At 44.1% G+C, this 18654-nt stretch overlaps 1 pseudogene; it reads right to left on the bottom strand.

The window, feature by feature from the left end:
• Window positions 1-925: 925 nt before the first annotated feature.
• On the bottom strand, window positions 926-6739 carry LOC123191878 (uncharacterized; annotated as a pseudogene).
• Window positions 6740-18654: the final 11915 nt, after the last annotated feature.

Here is an 18654-nt window from a genome sequence, read left to right on the forward strand (position 1 = left end):
TTGTTGTTCACCTAATAAATGTTGATTTGTCCTTAGGCATGATCCAAAACAACCACACCATCTGAGCACGTATCATGATTTCGTACTCTCATTACCAGGGGGTACTAACCAATTCAGATGCTTGATGTGCCAAAAAAGAGTTTGAGACCAGGCCCACAAACTTCTTCAAGCCTCACATTCATGTGTGCGGAAATGTGACAAAGAATGTCACCAAAAGGTTGGAGCGACTTATGCTTCTGAAAACAGGGACAAGCTTTGACAAGGGGCCATCGGGTAAGAGAAGGAGAACTATCAATGATGGACAATCATATTCTCTTGGAGACTCCAGTGGACATCAGAACAAGGACATAGGTGGCCTAATTGATATTGCAACCAAACTTCTGTCAGATCTTGCTGCTGTGTATCATCAACTAGAGCGGAACCCTAATCAGTTTGGCAAAGCTCATTTGGAACTACAAAAGATACTTGCAAGTATTAGAGCCAAGGCCTCATCTTCTGAGTGAGGTGAGTTAGTAGGTTTTATAGTTGTTTTCAAATTAGTGAAATAATCATAACTCATAAGTTACCTGCAGTAGGCCAATCTTCTCTTCTTGGAGGTGCATATTTCCAGCCTGGTGCGCAGGTCTTGCAGCAGGGGACATCTAATTACTATGGTGAGAAGCAGGGGAACCAGAGTAGTGTTGTTTGAAGTTATTGTCAAATTCTTGAACTGATAAGACATTGCAGGTTTCCATGGCTCTCTACCTACTGGAGTTCCAAGTCTTCGTCCTTTGCTACAGCAGCAACTGCGTAACTATGAAAGTGAGTTAGTACCTTTTGAGGCTATTTCCAAAATGTGAATAACAACCATAAGCTATTTAGGTGTTTGGTTTTAAACCTGTGAACTAACTGTAACTTTTTGCAGCTGCCCAACAGCCGCATGTGCTCATGCAGCAGCAACAACAGCAGTTGCTACAGCAACAACAATGGGTCCTGCAACAGCAGCAATACCAACAAGTCTTGCAACAACAACAATACCAACAAGTCCTGCAGCAGCACAAAAACCAACAAGTCCTGTAGCAGCACCAAAACCAACACCAACATCTACAGCTACAACACCAACTTAACAGTCAAGGTTAGTTAGTATCCACCAAAACCAACAATGGCATCATTTATTTGTGTTTCCTTTATGTCTTTAAGCTGAACCGGAATAAAGGAAAGATGTTTGAGGAAAACATTAAGGCAGGGTTAAATATTTAGCACATTAAATGCTCAACTGAATAATAAGCTAGCATAGTTCGCTTGCATTATCTCTGTGAGTGCATCAGAGAGGTCAATGCGCGCCGGAGGCATCAGAGTGGCCACTGCATGAAAGCCCAGGATTGCACGGAAGGTTGCATGAAAGCACTGTGCTCAGCTGTTCCTAACGTCTTTTCCCATACATGTTCCCTCCTGGACCTCATTTTTTGATAGGAAAATTGGAGTAATGGCATGGTACATTTGTTATCCACGTTTTTCTTTAACATTCCTCTGTTCGTCTTTTGTACTTCTGAGATGATTATTGTATTGTTCATGATACTGTGTTTAAGATTGCAAAAAGCCATAAGTTATTGTTAGCTGTTCATTTTTTAAGTTATAATTGAAATTTTAAATTACAGCTACCCAAAAGCCACCACTCCTTCAGACCCAACTAAATAGTGCACTCCCAACACCATTGCAACTAATCAACTTGAAGAAGCACATCGAAGGCCCACTCAATTAGGCCACATCAAGTTCTCGCCGCAAGATCCAGCTTCAGGTCCACAATTCCTGCATTCCAAAAAGTACTCAACCAGTTAATACTCTACTTCGTAACATATGTAATGTGACTAAGCAGATACAATAAAAGTGGTGCAGCTCAAAAGACTAAAAAAACTTGCAACAGTGAAAAGTAATCACTCAACATCAAACATTGGCTCTCGCTTAAGTATAGAATTTCTCAAGAAGGTGGTGTTGTGTATGTTTTTATGTCTACTCTTTATTTTCTTCAGTCTTACCTTCACAAAAGAAAAATGTGACAGAAGGGCTTATGCAGATTGGCAATCAAGAGTCTAAACTCATACCAAGTATTTGATACACTTTAGGATAATATTCCTTGATTCAATTTTTACCTATAACGTTGTCTTAACAGCCAATGTTTGAAAATGTGATGGAAGGCTTGTGCAGATTAGAAATCAAAGAGTCTAAACTCAGACTAAGACTTTTTTTATGATATCCTGCTCTTATTTTAGCAAGACCTATACCATAAAAATGAACATGTGCATCATATGATTGTGGTTAATACACCATCACCAATGAGATGCAAATGCAATCCTGCAATTATCATTGGCATAGAAAGATAGAGGAAAGAAAGCAGCTGAAAAATGCAAGAGTCGGACAAGGATATCCTCCACGATATTAAAATAGCTACTGAAGTAAAGTGGTACGAGGACAGCAGAAATCAATAAGGCCAGTTATAACAAAAAAGTACTTAATATTATCGATAATGGAGTTTCTCTGACGACTAACAGCTTCAGTTATCAATATGTGTAGTTGGAACTTCTACATGATAAGCGGTTGAGAGTGCTCAGTTAATTTACCTGCATTTGTGGCAGATGTGAACCCAGAGGTTTCAGTAGGCTGTGACACCGGAATACCTGTGAAGAGTTTCACAGTAGCCCCTGGATTAGTTCATCTGTGTTCTCTAACATAAAGCATACTTCATAAAAGATGGAGATTCATCTAGGTTTGAAAATGAATGCAGGTGTGCGACAAATTTAAAATACTTGACCTGAATTTGCAACTGGTGGGTACCAAGAAAGATAATTAGGCAGACCTGTGCAAGTTGGATTGCCTAAAACGAGTTTTGCAATTAGAACTGAAGGCAGGCAGCCAAAGCCAAGCAAGTGTCAACTAATTTACCTGCATTTGTTAGTGATGAAGTCTCAATGTTTTTAGCAGGGGCTGTAGTACCATGCATGGTCTGTGAGAATGGAGTAATAAAAGCACCTGCAGCCAGTTTGGTAATGAGAACTTAAAAGGGGCATTAGGTACTCTGGCAAAAAATACGGCAACATGAAGCAAAAAATGAAAACAGAAAACTTAAGATGTTTATAGCCTAGATCTTTTATGGCATAGAGTGTCATCAATCAATGAAATACTACTATCAATGGTGTATATAGCCCCTTGCTAGCACATTTGGGCATTTATAAATAAGTATTACTTGAGTTGATCAATTAGAAACCACAACAGGTAGCCAGGCATTGATAATGGGCAAAGAACAACACCCAGCCTGATGGCTTTGTCGTTGTAATGCTAAATCTGTACCACAGAAATGAGCATGTACATGTAACTGACAGGGTGTAATGCAATTTGCGGTGCATACGATTATCAACTCCCACCCATATGCAAGTGTAATCCTACAACTATTATTGGTATAAAACAAGTAAAAGAAAGAAAACAGCTGACAAATGCAGTAGTTGTAAAATTAGAAGGTTCCAAAAAATAGTTTAGGAACCAAGATGCACAAGGAAAGCAGATATGGTTGCTAAAAAAAGGAAAGCAGATATATCAACATGGTGAGTTATGAAGCATGGCAGAATAATATCATCAGTATGGAGATTCTCTAACAAGTGACAACTAAGATTTTTGCGCATCAATATGTGCAGATGGAGTTTCTACGTGGCATGAAAACGGTTGAGGGTGTTCAGTTATTTTACCCATTTTTGTGGCAGATGTGTTCCAAGAGATTTTAATAGGCTGTGAGACAGGAGTTAGAAATGATGCTTATAGCCCATGGATTAGTTCATCTAGTGTTCTCTAACAATGAACCATTCTAGGGATCAATCAGGAAACATAAAAATTTATCTCGGTTTAAAAAGGAATTCAGATGTTCAATGAATTTAAAATACTTAACCTGAATTTGCAAGTGATGGGTGCCAAAGATAATTAGGCAGATCTGTAAAAGTTGGAGCACCTGAAACGAGTTTTGCAGTTAGAACTAGTGGCAGGTAGCCAAAGCCAAGCAGTCAGTATTCAAGTAATTTACCTGCATTTGTCACTGATGATGTTTCAATGCTTGTAGCAGGACCTGTCGTACTAAGCATGGTCTGTGAGAATGGAGTACTAAAAGCACCTGCAACCAGTTCGGTAGTTAGAACTTACAAGTGGGAAAAATGACAACGGAAAACTGAAAGGGAAGATGTTTCTAGCATAGATCTTTTATATGTCAAAGCATGGTTAATTAGAACTTAGAAGTTGTATCAGGTACCCAAGCAAAAAATACGACGGGCAACATGAAGCAAAAATGATGACAAAAAACTTAAACGGAAGATGTTTCTAGCTTAGATCCTTTACGACATATTACATGGCACCAATCAGTGAAATGCTATTATCAATGATATAGCCCCTTACTAGCAAACTTGGGCAGTAAAAAATGGCAGCAGGTAGCCAGGAATTTATGTGCAAAGAACAAAGCCCAGCTCGATGGCTGCTGTGCTGTAGTGTGTTATGAATTACCATGTGCACATAACATGTAAGTGTTTCCAATCTATATTTCAAATGTAACTTGTTAAGATAGAGAGCAGAGGGGCAAACAATGTGCTTTGGACCAAACCCCGAGGGAGGGGCAACATAATGTACCATGGAAAGTACTGCATGGTGTATGGTCTGCAACAAAGAGGAAGTGCAATGAACTACTAGTAAATTAACAAGAGATATACAAGGCAATTAAAGTGAGACAAGGCATCCCAAATAACCCATGTGAAAAGTGCGACTGAAGTTCAGATGGACGGAGAAATGGAAAGCTGCTCACAACTATGATTTAATTACCTTCCATTGCACTTGACTGAAGTAGGTGCCCTTGATGGAGCTCCGGAAGTCTACCAGCTTTAATTTAATACAATCCTCTAAATGTTATCATGTTCACGTGAGTTTATCAGCACATAATCAAAGTTAGTTTCAGAAATGAAGGAACAACAGAAAAATGTATATCACTATCAAATATGTTCTTCACAAACTGGAATTTGATGGTCAGGGGCTAATTTCAATTACCGATAAGATCCACCACCTGATTCCGTCCCTCAGAGTTCAGACCTGCCATAGAGAACATTAACTAGCACACATATGCAGAGGTTATGATATAAGGTTGCTTTCAAGCCAAGATGTTCATACCGAAAACTGGGCTAGAAGAAGGCAGGCTGCAAAAGGCAACACATATATGTGAGTGTCATGTGGAGACACAGCACTGCAGAACTAAGGACCAGTTCGAAAATGAATGATGCTGCACATACATACATACCTTCTCTTCCTGTTCAGATAGCACTTGACAATAGTAGATGTTGTTGGCTGCCGGGTTGTTTCCCTCCGTTGACACCTTGGATAACGAGGACTAACCAATTAAACATGACAATGCATGATCAGATCATTGACAGGATAACTGACGAAGCTGGTGAGAAAGAATTAAGGAGCAAGGTTGGATGAATGTATGAATACCCAATGGGAAGCAAGTCATGCGGACTCCGTGGGCCATTCGGCAGTAGCAACCTGCGTCTCAGCTCCTGGGAGTGATTCGCCAAGTCACCAGCAATCAACGATGCCTTCTATCTCACCAGTTTCCAGTCCAGGGACGCCCTACAATAGACAGGATCCGTTTGAGGCTCAACAACAACAAGTAGAAGAATGTCTACCACCAAGTACAGGGACGAACCGATGGCGGTGCTTACCTGAACTGCGGCTTGTGGTTTATCTTGTGGAGGATGGAAGAGAGCTTGGTGTTGCCAGCGCACATGGTCGTCAGTATGCCGACGTTGTGCTTGTACACCGCGGGCGTGACGGGGGCGCCCGTTGAGTAGGCGGCGGCGGCATTCTCCACGGCCCAGAACGTATCGAGGAAGATATAGATGGTATGGGCCTCGACGCCCCCGATGGCCGGTGGTACAAAGCGGCGGATGTAGCCGAGGGCTTTGGTCCACTGGCCACAGGCCACCAGCGAATGCAGATTTTGTGAGCTTATGCACCCGGGCCTCACTATCCTAGCACTCCAATGTTGCTTTGAAATCTATGCTACACAACTACCTTATTACATGGAATTTTCTCTTTTTTGTTCCTCTCATATAAAATATGTCTTAAACTTCAAACTTTGCAGTACAATATAACTTTGTAACTAGAATGTGAGATAAAACTTTCAGATTTTTTTGTCCGACATAAATATGAAAAATAAGATTTTTTTAATCAAACAAATCTCATTTTGTATATTTATGTTGGACCAAAAAATCTGTAAGTTTTATCCCACATTCTACATAGAAAGCTTTGTTGTGCTGCAAAGTTGAAGTACAAATACATGTTCTATATGAGAGAAACAAAAAAGAAAAAATTATTTATACGAATCGTGATGGAGGAATAAGTGGTTGGATAAGGAGTACCCGGGTGCATAGGCTCTAAAACATGATTTCGGGCCACCAGTTGCTTCAGATGCCGGCGGCTCATGTACAAATCCGTCTTGTGCACTAGCCTGCATTGCACGGCCGGGACGCATTAGCACGCAGCATGGAGATGGAGCAAGTAAAGAAACGGCCGGCCGGCGGGCGGGCGGGCGGGCGGGGGTGCGTATGTACCGATCGTAGGCGGACTGGAAGCCCTGGAGATGGAGGTAGACGATGGGCCGCCGGTTCCGGAGCCGCCTCACGAAGGGATAGTCGGTGAGCTTGCCGCCGGCGGGCTTGACGGCGTCGATCCGCTCCATCGTGCCAGAATTCGCTAGGGATTGGATTCGATTTTGGGGAACGACGCCTGCTGCCAGCATATACTAGTGCTAGGCTGCCATTTTTTTGAGGGGGCCTGCCATTTTTCTTTTGAGGAATAGTTACCCTGCCATTTTTATTCTCGAAGATTTAGTAGTTCCTTATTTTTATGGGGATGATAAGCACCGGCGCGCCGACCCAAATTTGGGCCGGTCGCATCCTGCACGTCCGATGAGACAACTCCTAGCCGTCAGATCAGTCACTTCTTCGTCCCCCACGCACCCCTGTTTTGCTTTCCCCCAAAATCACGCCATGACACACGGACGAAGAATAACCAACGGGCGCTGCTGAACCCCGCCATGGACGAAGTCTCGAAGCTGGCCGGACCGCCGCCGCTCGCCGGCTAGCCGCACCTCATAGAAATGCATCCTTGCTCCCGGGTCAAGCCATGCTTCCAGCAAAAAAACGAGTGCATGGAAGCCATGGATGCAGCAGAAAAACAACGACTGTAGTTCCCTTGCAACCTCCCGTGACCACGGTTGCATCAGGACCACCGCAAAAACTCGTCGAGGTGACAGTCGCAGCTCCGCCACCGCAGCTGTTGAAACTCTCTACCGGCTTCTGACGTTGGTACCAGCAAATCAACTCTTCTGGTTGTAGCTTTTCATCTTGCCGGTCCTAACAAATCAACTCTCTGGTTGTAACTTTTTGGTTGCGGGGTGTTCTAGTATGAGCTTTCTATCTCGCCGGTTGGAGCTTTTCCCATCTATGGTTGAAGCTTTTCTGTTAAATGGTTGTAGCTCTTTTGTTTTTGAGCAGTTAAAAAGCTTTCTCTATCGTTTGGTTCAAGCTTTCCTCATCTACGGGTGTAGCATTCTGTGTTAATGGTTGTAGCTTTTCCTCGTCCCCGAGCCACCGCACCTCGCGGTGCTGCTGGTTGAAGCTCGCCATGTTGCCGGTTGTAGCAAATTGAAACCCGGTTGTAGAAAAAATCGCGACGTTGGTTGTGCGATGTAACAAAACGCGACACATGTGGTAGCATGATGCGATGCCGGTTGAAGCATGTAGCAAAAAGCATGACATTGTTGTTGCTCGGAGCAGAGCCGCCTTGTCCTTGCCGTCCTGTGGTCACCACGCCCGCCCACTAGTGCAGAACCGGGCAATAGCACCGGTTCGTAAAGGCCTTTAGTGTCGGTTCCATAACCGGCTCTAAAGGGTGGGCACTAAAGCCCCCCCCCTTTAGTACCGGTTCGGCACGAACCGGTGCTAAAGTACCACCACGTGGCACGAGCCAGCTCCGTGGGCAGGGAGCCCTTTAGTACCGGTTGGTGACACCAACCGGTATTAAAAGGTAGGGGGGTTTTGGGTTTATAATATCTTTTTCAATTAATTTTGTGTTTTCCATTTAATTCTTTTTCGTTTGCTGGTATTTTATGATACTACATATTGTACATGTTATGCATATATATAAATAGAATTTCTAGTAGAACCGATCATATATATACCATCAAATGTCTCACAACCACCATTAATTCATACATACACACATGTATATATATACAATTAGCTAGCTATATACAATTTCTCCTAATTGGTGCCTTTGGAGCCAGTGGCATTAGCCTAATTGGTGCCTTCGGAGCACGATGACAATTGGGAGTGGTTCATGGGGGCGGTAGCGGGTAATAGTATTCTCTTTTGGGATCTATGACCTGGTCGAGCAAAAATCCCGCTATTTCCTCTTGAATTGCTTGTATGCGCTCCGTTGGTAGGAGCTTCTCCCGCACATCTCTGAACTGTTAAGAAGGAGATCAATATGCATGTGTATTAGTTGTGTGACTAGATATCGATAATGGTGTAAAAATTGTGAATAGTGTTCTGACAAACGTACCCAGTCCTGTCTTTGAGATCTGCTCCTTTCGGACGCCATCATGCGAATGTTCTCGCAAACATAGTATGCACACAGATCATTCCCTGACGCCTGCTTCAAGGCCTTTACGAGAATGGAATTTGATCAGATAATAATTAATCAAGCATGATATTAGAGAGATGGCAGCTAGCTAGCTAGTACTACTTAATTACTTACCTTGGGTCGATACCGTTTCAGCTTTTGTTTCCATGGGCCTGGAGTGACGTTGATGAACTTTGCCCAAACCCTGCCCGCCGACAAAGAAAATGAATAAAGGGGTTATTAAATAGTTGTTATCAGGAAATGACGAACTAATTAAATAGGCCGAGATATAGTTAATAATGATTGAAATTACCTGTTGACTATCCCCTTCACGATGGCGTAGTCACTTTCTTTCTTAAGTAGTGAGTCCAGTACTTCAACTGTTCTTTCATCAACTTTAATGATTAACAAGATCCAGTGAAAACTGCATGCACACACGTTTGCATGTCTTAATTAAGCGGGCATATGTAAGCAAAAACATGTAGCTAGCTAGTAAGAAAAAACAGAATTTATAGTACAAGACAGTGTGACTCACAGGAAGTTGTAAGGAAGTAGTATATCTTCATTGTATTTGAGGCGCTTGAAGAACTCTAGCATGCTTTCCTCTACACTTTTTTCATAATATGCATCTATGTTCCATGTGTATTCATTAATGGTATTTGGGTCAATGAACCCAATGCCATAGCGTCCACCTTTTTTCATTTCATACATCTTCATCCTGCATAATACCACAGAAAAGAATATAGTGAGGATAATTACAGGTAATGATTGATCAAAATGATCACTACAGCTAGCTTGAGACTTAAATTACAGAAAGAAATCACTTACAAACAATAGCAACTGATGATAGATTTGTCGAGTGCGTCTTGATTGTATAACTGAAATAGTTCTGAATACTCAACGGACACAACTTTCTAATGGAAGTATTGATCCTTCTTGACATTCACCATGAGGGACTCTCGATTGGAAATCTTGGTAATGTTCATGTACTATTGATGCAATTCATACATTCTCGTTGGGAGCTTCTTGACCTCGTCTGGCTCGACCAAAGGTTGGTCCCGGACATATTTCCATTTTATTTCCTCCTCTCTAAGCGGAGACATGGGCTCGATCTCAAGGAGTTGTCCAACAGTGATCTTGAGGATTTGAGCCTGCGTTATATGCTCCTCGGTTATTACCACATCGCCCAGCTGGGAAACGTTAAAGGTTTGCCCATAAGAATATTGGGCGCGCCTACTCTCATGTGTTGTTGGCACAACAAGCGGGGGATTGATTGCGCCGCCTATTGTCCCAACTGGGGAACGGTTTTACCGCATTTTGTGCCAGCTGATTTGCTCGAGCTCGAGCTCCCCTCTTTCTGTAGACGTGCTCAATTTAACTTCCTGAGGTGGCGCTCATAGTCTATGTCAACAGGCTTGGGAGCTGGTGGTCTAGCCATACGAATGAAGTGGTTAATCTTTTCCTCAGGCACTTTCTCCCTTGGCAGCGGTGGCGGTTTTGGTGCAAAATGAGCTTCCACCTCGGCCTTTTCTATGGCTGTGTTTTCCTCCTCGGACTTGTCGTAAGGAAGAGGCGTGAGGCTTGGACCATATTGAAATCGCTTGCCTCCGCCTGTACCTCACGTACTACCTCGACTTGTACCGCTACGCACCATAGCTGCGGCGGCTCTCTTCCGTGATTGCTGAGGCGGCGGAGATGGCTGACGTGGCTGAGTTGAAGGAGGAGGAGTGGCCGGAAGCTGTGCCAGACTTGGAGGAGGAGTGGCCTGAAGTTGTGCCGGACTTGGAGGAGGAGTGGTCTGACACTGTGTCAAACTTGGAGGAGGAGTGGCCTAACGCTTTGCCGGACTTGGAGGAGGAGGAGTGGCCTGTCGCGTTGGTGGACTTGGAGGAGCGGGAGTCTGCTGACTCGGTGGCGGACTTCGACAAGGAGTTGGCTGACGCAGTGTCGGTGACCTTCAAAAGATGATGCAATCCTTTCTTCATAGGATGATATGATGTTTGGCCTCTCTCAGTGTGTTCTCCTCGTCACCTCCAGGAATGTCAAGCTCTAGCCGCGAATATTGGTCCACCACCTCATCAACCAAGACACGAGCATAGACCGCTAGAATCGGGTTGCAATGGAAGGTTGCCTCGGGGGATTTGTAAAAGCAACGGCGTCCGCCACCTTCATGGATATGTTCTTCATTTTGAAGTGTAGCTTGCAGTTAGTGTTCTCCATGATGTCATCCACGGGGTATCTATCCAGCATTCCATCGCCCGGGGCGGAACCCACGCTGCTTTTTGGCATGGATGGGATGGTGCTATCCAATGCTGGATCATCCGCTAGCTGCTGCAGGTGCTGAGACTCCCTTTGCTGGCTAAGTGAGACGATCTGCTCCTGCTGCTGCTGGAATTTGACTGCCAAGTCCGTGTGCGCTGATTCTAGGCCTTGAAGGCGTCCATAGTCCAGCTTCCTCTACTCCTCCTCTTCTTCTCCTCCGCAATCTTCCTTCTCGCACGGGTTCTGTAGTCGGCGTTCCAGTCTAAAAACCCCTCATACCACGGAATAACGCCCTTGCCTCGTGTTCTTCCCGGGTGTTCAGGATTTCCCAGGGCACGCGTAAGCTCGTCGTTCTCTCTATTGGGCTGGAACACCCCCGATCGAGCCTCTTCTATTGCAACAAGTAGCTTATCTTCGGCTCCGTTCAGACATGCCTTCTTCGAAACTTTGCCTGTCTTCGGGTCCAACTCCCCCCCATGCGCATAGAACCAAGTCCTACACCTGGGAGGCCAGCTCAATGTTTCTGGAGTGACACCTGCATCCTCCATCTCTTTCTCAGACTTATTCCACTTAGGCATTGCCACCGCGTAGCCACCTGGCCCCAGCTTATGGAACTTATCCTTTTTTCGGCATTGGCCTTGTTTATTCTCGACCGTTCCTTAGATAATTCCAAATCCTTGAATTTCACGAAATTGTCCCAATGAGCACTTTGCTTCTCTAGTGTTCCCTCGAATACTGGAGTCTTCCTTCCTCCCTTGACATACTTGTCCCATACACGATTCTTTTGGTTGTTGAATGCAACCGCCATCTTCCTAAGAGCAGCGTCCTTGACTTTCTCCACATCTGCATCTGTGAAATGATCTGGTAGGGTGAAATGTTCCATGAGAGTCTCCCAAAGCAGAACTTTTTGTCTGTCGTTGACAAAAGTAAGATCTGGACGTGGCTTTGCTGGCTCTCTCCATTCTTGAAGGGAGATCGGGAGTTGGTCCTTCACAAGAACTCCGCACTGACGAATGAACTTGTCCGCAATCTTCTTAGGCGCTAATGGTTCGCCATTAGGTTTGATGGCCTTGATATTGTACTTTACGCCCTCCTTCAACCTTTTGTTCGGGTCTCGTGTCCTGCTGCCTGAAGATTTGCTTGATCCGGATGGCTGAAAGAAGAAAGATCGATTCATTAATATATCTTCAAGTCATTTAAAACATGTGATGATCAGAAGATGCCTGCTTATATAAATATACCTCGCCGGTCTTTGTTGTTTCAAGATCAACATTTTCTTCGTCATCATCATAATCATAGTTCATGACTTCATCAATTCGGTCGTCGCGATCGAATATCATATCACCCTCCCCGGTGTTGTTTAGATATGCGGAGCCGTCATAATCTTCTTCATTCTGATCATCATCTGGCCCGTGAGGATGGCGTATGATATCGAACAGGGCCTCTTCTCCCTCTCTGCTGGTATTGTCCGCCATAGCTTTTATTTAACTAATCCAAAAGAAATATAAAACAATTTAGTATTCAAATTACAATGCATGGATGCAATCAATTAATAAGGAAAAACTGAATCAATCATAGTACATAATAAGCATCATCGAATATAATCTCGAATACATCGTCTCGAATAATAGATATAATCTCAAATACATCGTCTTGAATAATATATATAATCTCGAATAAATTACCTCGAGTATTATATATCGAATACATCACTAGCTAGCTAGCTAGCTAATAAAGATCGAATACTAAAGAGTAATCTAGGCCACTCGCGGTTCCTGAGGCGCGGGCGGTGGACAACCAAAGTGAATGAACCATCACTGGATCATAGCTCGGGTGATCTCCCCAAAGAACCTGCCAGGTATTGGAGAACCTGACATCCATAGCAGCCATGTAGCGATGGACGTGCTCGTCCTCCTCCCTGACACGGTGACGTACCACCTCCGGCGGGGCCGGCTCCCTCCGCACCGAAAGTGGCCCACGCGAACGCCACCAAAGGAGATCAGGGTCGACGACGGGACCCGGGGCCGGGTTCCTCACCAAGCGTCGCGCCCCTGAAGGTAGCACCTCCCAGTGCCAGCCCGACGGAGCCCAGTCCCGGACATGGGTCCTCTGAAGCAGGATGTCATCGCGAACGGGTCGACGGCGAGGATGCGGGCCGGGCATCGTCGACAACAAATACTATATGCCGCAAAAGTAACATTTTAAATGATTGGATTGTGATTTCTAACATTTCTATAACTAAAATTGTATAACTAATTTTTTTAAAACTAACAATTCTAACATTTCTATAACTAAAATTGTATAACTAATTTTTCTTTAACATTTCTATATAACTAAAATTTCTATAACATTAATACAGAAAAACTAACATTTCTATAACATTAATACAGAAAAAACTAACATTTCTATATAACTAACATTTCTAACACATTTCTATATATAACTAACATTTCTATAACATTAATACAGAAAAAACAGAATAAACTAAAAACTAAAAACAGAAAAACTAAAAACTAAAAACAGAAAAACTAAAAACTAAAAACATTGTGTGTGTGTGTGTTTCTGTGTATGTGTGTGTATGTGTGTGCAGAGGCGACGGCGAGCCAAGGCGACGGTGTCAGCGGCGCGGTGGATTCGATTGGAGGGAGGATAAGGGGGACAGGGGCTCACAGCGCGGGCGAGAGGTCAAGGTGATGGCGACGGCAAGTTCCAGGTGACGGCGACGCGGACCGGTGCGGGGACGGGGACGGGCCGGCGACGCGGACGACGTGACGGGGGCGGTGCGGAGTCGACGGGGACGGCACGATAGGGGCGGCGACGGCGTGGGATTGGGCGGCGACGATGAAGCAGAGGGAAGTGGAGAAGGAAACTGACGAATTTTTTTGAAGTGTTTTCTTATATAGAACACCCCTTTAGTACCGGTTGGAGCCACCAACCGGTACTAAAGGTCTCTTTTGGCCAGGCAAAGTGGCGGGAAGCGCACCCCAATAGTACCGGGTCATGGCTCCAACCGGTACTAAAGACCCCCCTTTAGTACCGGTTGGTGCCACGACCAGGTACTATTGGGGGGTGCGCTGCCAGGCGAGGGGCGCAGATGTTTAGTCCCATGTCGCTAGTCGAGGAGCGTCAGGACCAGTTTATAAGCCCCAGCACGGGCACTGCACTGAGCTCCTCTCAAATGCAGGCCTTCTGGGCCTACCTCTGCTACTCTGCCATGTGGGGCCTACTGGGTTTGCGGGTCTGCATCCTGGCCCAACAACAGGTTGGGTTTCTAGTCGTATGCAGGCCGCTGTGGCCCAGTAGGCTGGCTTTTTTTCTTTTTTTCTTTTCTGCATTATTAATTTTGTTTTATTTATTTTTAGTTGTTTTTTTTCTTTATTTAGAGTTTCTTTGTGAATATTATTGCTTTATGTACAAAAAATACTAACTTTCTGTTAGTGCCGGTAGTTTTCAAATTTGAATAGTTTAAATTTTGAATTATTTGAAATTTGTGTGAATCACTAGTTTGTGAATAACTTAACTTTAAAAATACATTTTCAGTGATTCTTTTTTATTATGTTTAATATTAGTGTGTTTTATCATTATATTCAATTTGGTAATGCTTAGGTTATTTAAAAAATGAAATGCCTTTGTAACAGATGTGTTTTCGCCCGAAACCCTGATAGTTCAAAAGAGATTGTCCATTTTGTACACGAAGTGCATCCAGTTTTTGCCGTAACCCTCTCTACTTTTTTGCACATGCTATGTGGGTGAAATTATGATACCATGCCGTTCGGAGTTCATTTGAAGTGTTTTTCAATTTAGCTGAAAAAATCAGTAAATGCATGAAAGAATTTGTTTGGACATAGAATTTCTTTGCGTTTCAAATGCCAAAACACATAACTAGCTACCCTAACTATTACAGAGATTCCCTCCTGGGTGTGAAACACAGAAGAAAGTGATGATAGTGAAGCCGATCACATCCCAGATCTTTGGATGTGAAACTTTTTCTTCGCGTGTGTCCCTTTGCGCCGTAACCATGGAAAATCTTCATCATTTAACGGGATGCTCGGGTCAATATTCACTGTGAATGGAGCAATTTCATCAAACTTTTCATAATCTCCTGACATGTCTGTCTTGTCATCCACTCCCACGATGTTTATCTTCCCAGAAAGAACTATGTGCCGCTTTGGCTCATCGTATGATGCATTCGCTTCCTTATCTTTTCTTTTTCTCGGCTTGGTAGACATGTCCTTCACATAGAAAACCTGTGCCACATCATTGGCTAGGATGAATGGTTCATCTGCATACGCAAGATTGTTGAGATCAACTGTTGTCATTCCGTACTGCGGGTCTTCCGTTACCCCGCCTCATGTCATATTGACCCATTTGCACCAAAACAAATGGACCTTCAAACCACGTCTATAGTCAAGTTCCCATATGTCCTGTATATAACCATAAAATGTTTCCTTTCCCATCTTGGTTTCTGCATCAAAGCGGACACCACTATTTTGGTTGGTGCTCTTCTTATCTTGGGCAATCGTGTAAAATGTATTACCATTTATCTCGTACCCTTTGAAAGTCATTATATTCGAAGATGTTAACTGGGATAGCAAGTACAGGTCATCTTCAATAGAGGCGTCATGCATGGTACGTGTCTGCAACCAGCTGGCGAAACTCCTGGTTTGTTCACATGTAATCTAGTCATCAGACCGCTCCGGGTGTTTGGAGCGTAGCAAATTCTTGTGTTGGTCCATATACGGAGCCACCAAGGCGGAATTCTGTAGAACTGTGTAGTGTGCTTCAGTGAGAGAATGTCCGTCCATACATATTATTTGATCCCCTCCTAGCGTGCCTTTTCCATCCAGTCTGCCCTTATGCCGCGATTCAGGAACACCAATCGGCTTAAGGTCAGGAATAAAGTCAATACAAAACTCAATGACCTCCTCATTTTCATGGCCCTTGGAGATGCTTCCTTCTGGCCTAGCACGGTTATGAACATATTTCTTTAAGAATCCCATGAACCTCTCAAAGGGGAACATATTGTGTAGAAATACAGGACCCAAAACGTTAATCTCTTCGCATAGGTGAACTAGGATCTGCGTCATGATGTTGAAGAAGGATGGTGGGAACACCAACTCAAAACTGACAAGACATTGCACCAAATCATTCTCTAACCTTGGTATGATTTCTGGATCAATTACCTTCTGAGAGATTGCATTGAGGAATGCACATAGCTTCACAATGGCTAATCGAACGTTTTCCGGTAGAAGCCCCCTCAATGCAACCGGAAGCAGTTGCGTCATAATCACGTGGCAGTCATGAGACTTTAGGTTCTAGAACTTTTTCTCTGGCATGTTTATTATTCCCTTTATATTCGACGAGAAGCCAGACGGTACCTTAATACTGAGCATGCATTCAAAGAAGATTTTCTTCTCTTCTTTGGTAAGAGCATAGCTTGCATGACCCTGATGTATGTTGTCTTTTCCGTGCATAGTTGCTGGTCCTCCCGTGCCTCGGGTGTATCTTTTGTCTTCCCATACACGCCCTAAGAAGCCAAGCAGGGTCACACAAAGATTCTTCGTCACGTGCATCACGCCGATTGTGGAGCGGACCTCTAGGTATTTCCAATAGGGCAGGTCCCAAAATATAGATTTCTTCTTCCACATGGGTGCGCGTCCGTCAGCGTCATTTGGAACAGGTTGTGCACCAGGACCCTTTCCAAAGACCACCTTCAAATCCTTGACCATATCATGTACATCTACACCAGTACGGTGGCGAGGCTTCGTCCGGTGATCCACCTCACCTTTGAAATGCTTGCCTTTCTTTCTTACGGGATGCCTGCTCGGAAGAAATCGACGATGTCCCAGGTACACATTCTTCTTACAATTAGCCAAATATATACTGTCGGTATCGTCCAAACAGTGCGTGCATGTGGAGTATCCCTTGTTTGTCTGTCCTGAAAGGTTACTGAGAGCAGGCCAATCATTGATGGTCACAAACAACAACGCCTTTAGGTCAAATTCTTCCCCCATGTGCTCATCCCACGCACGTACACCTGTTCCATTCCACAGTTGTAAGAGTTCTTCAACTAATGGCCTTAGGTACACATCAATGTCGTTGTCAGGTTGCTTAGGGCCTTGGATGAGCACTGGCATCATAATGAACTTCCGTTTCATGCACAACCAAGGAGGAAGGTTATACAAACATAGAGTCACAGGCCAGGTGTTATGGTTGCTGCTCTGCTCCCCAAAAGGATTAATGCCATCTGCGCTTAGACCAAACCATACATTCCTTGTGTCATCTGCAAACTCCTTTCCATACTTTCTTTCGATTTTTCTCCACTGCGACCCGTCAGCGGGTACTCTCAACTTTCCGTCTTTCTTACGGTCTTCTCTGTGCCATCGCATCACCTTGGCATACTCTTTGTTTTGGAACAGACCTTTCAACCATGGTATTATAGGAGCATACCACATCACCTTGGCAGGAATCTTCTTCCTGGGGCGCTTGCCCTCGACATCACCAGGGTCATCGCGGCTGATCTTATAGCACAATGCACCGCATACCGGGCAAGCATTCAAATCCTCGTACTCACCGCGGTAGAGGATGCAATCATTAGGGCATGCATGTATCTTCTGCACCTCTAACCCTAGAGGGCAGGCAACCTTCTTTGCTTCGTACGTACTCTCGGGCAATTCGTTGTCCTTTGGAAGCATATTCTTTATCATTACCAGCAACTTTCCAAATCCCTTGTCAGATACACCATTCTCTGTCTTCCATTGCAGCAATTCCAGTGTGGTGCCCAGCTTTTTCTTGTCACCTGCGCAATTCGGGTACACCAAGTTTTTGTGATCCTCTAACATGCGCCGCAACTTCTTCTTCTCCAAATCACTTGCACAGTTTCTCTTTGCATCGGCAATGGCCCGACCTAGATCATCAGCGGGCTCATCTGATGCCTCTTCTTCAGCTTCTTCCCGCATTGCCGGCTCAACTTCTTCCCCCATTGTTGTATCATCGTATTCATGGAACCCATGGCCAGGATAGCCGTCGTCGTCCTCTTCTTCTTCATTGTCTTCCATCATGACCCCTCTTTCTCCATGCTTGGTCCAGACATTATAGTGGGGCATGAAACCGGACTCAAACAGGTGGACGTGAATGGTTCTTGACGTAGAGTAATTGTGACCATTCTTACAGCCAGCACATGGACAAGGCATAAAACCATCCACCCGCTTGTTTGCCTCAGCCGCAAGCAGAAAAGTATGCACGCCATTAATGAACTTGGGAGAGCATCGGTCATCGTACATCCATTGTCGGCTCATCTTCAATACACAACACCGAAAACACCAAATTAATACAATACATAAAGTTCATACATAAAGTTCATACAACACTTAAGTGCAACAAACAAATAACTCTCTAGCTAAAGCATTTAAATGCAACAACAAATGCGATCAAGATTGCAACTAAGGTAACAATTGATCCAACAGCATAATGATACCAAGCCTCACTATCAATGGCATATTTTCTAATCTTTCCAATCTTCAAGTGCATTTTCTCCATCTTGATCTTGTGATCATCGACGACATCGGCAACATGCAACTCCAATTCCATCTTCTCCCCCTCAATTCTTTTCAATTTTTCTTCAAATACTCATTTTCTCTTTCAACTAAATTTAACCTCTCGACAATAGGGTCGGTTGGAATTTCTGGTTCACATACCTCCTAGATA

This window comes from Triticum aestivum, chromosome 2A, assembly GCF_018294505.1.
Source record: "Triticum aestivum cultivar Chinese Spring chromosome 2A, IWGSC CS RefSeq v2.1, whole genome shotgun sequence".
In the NCBI taxonomy this organism is placed as follows: domain Eukaryota; kingdom Viridiplantae; phylum Streptophyta; class Magnoliopsida; order Poales; family Poaceae; genus Triticum; species Triticum aestivum.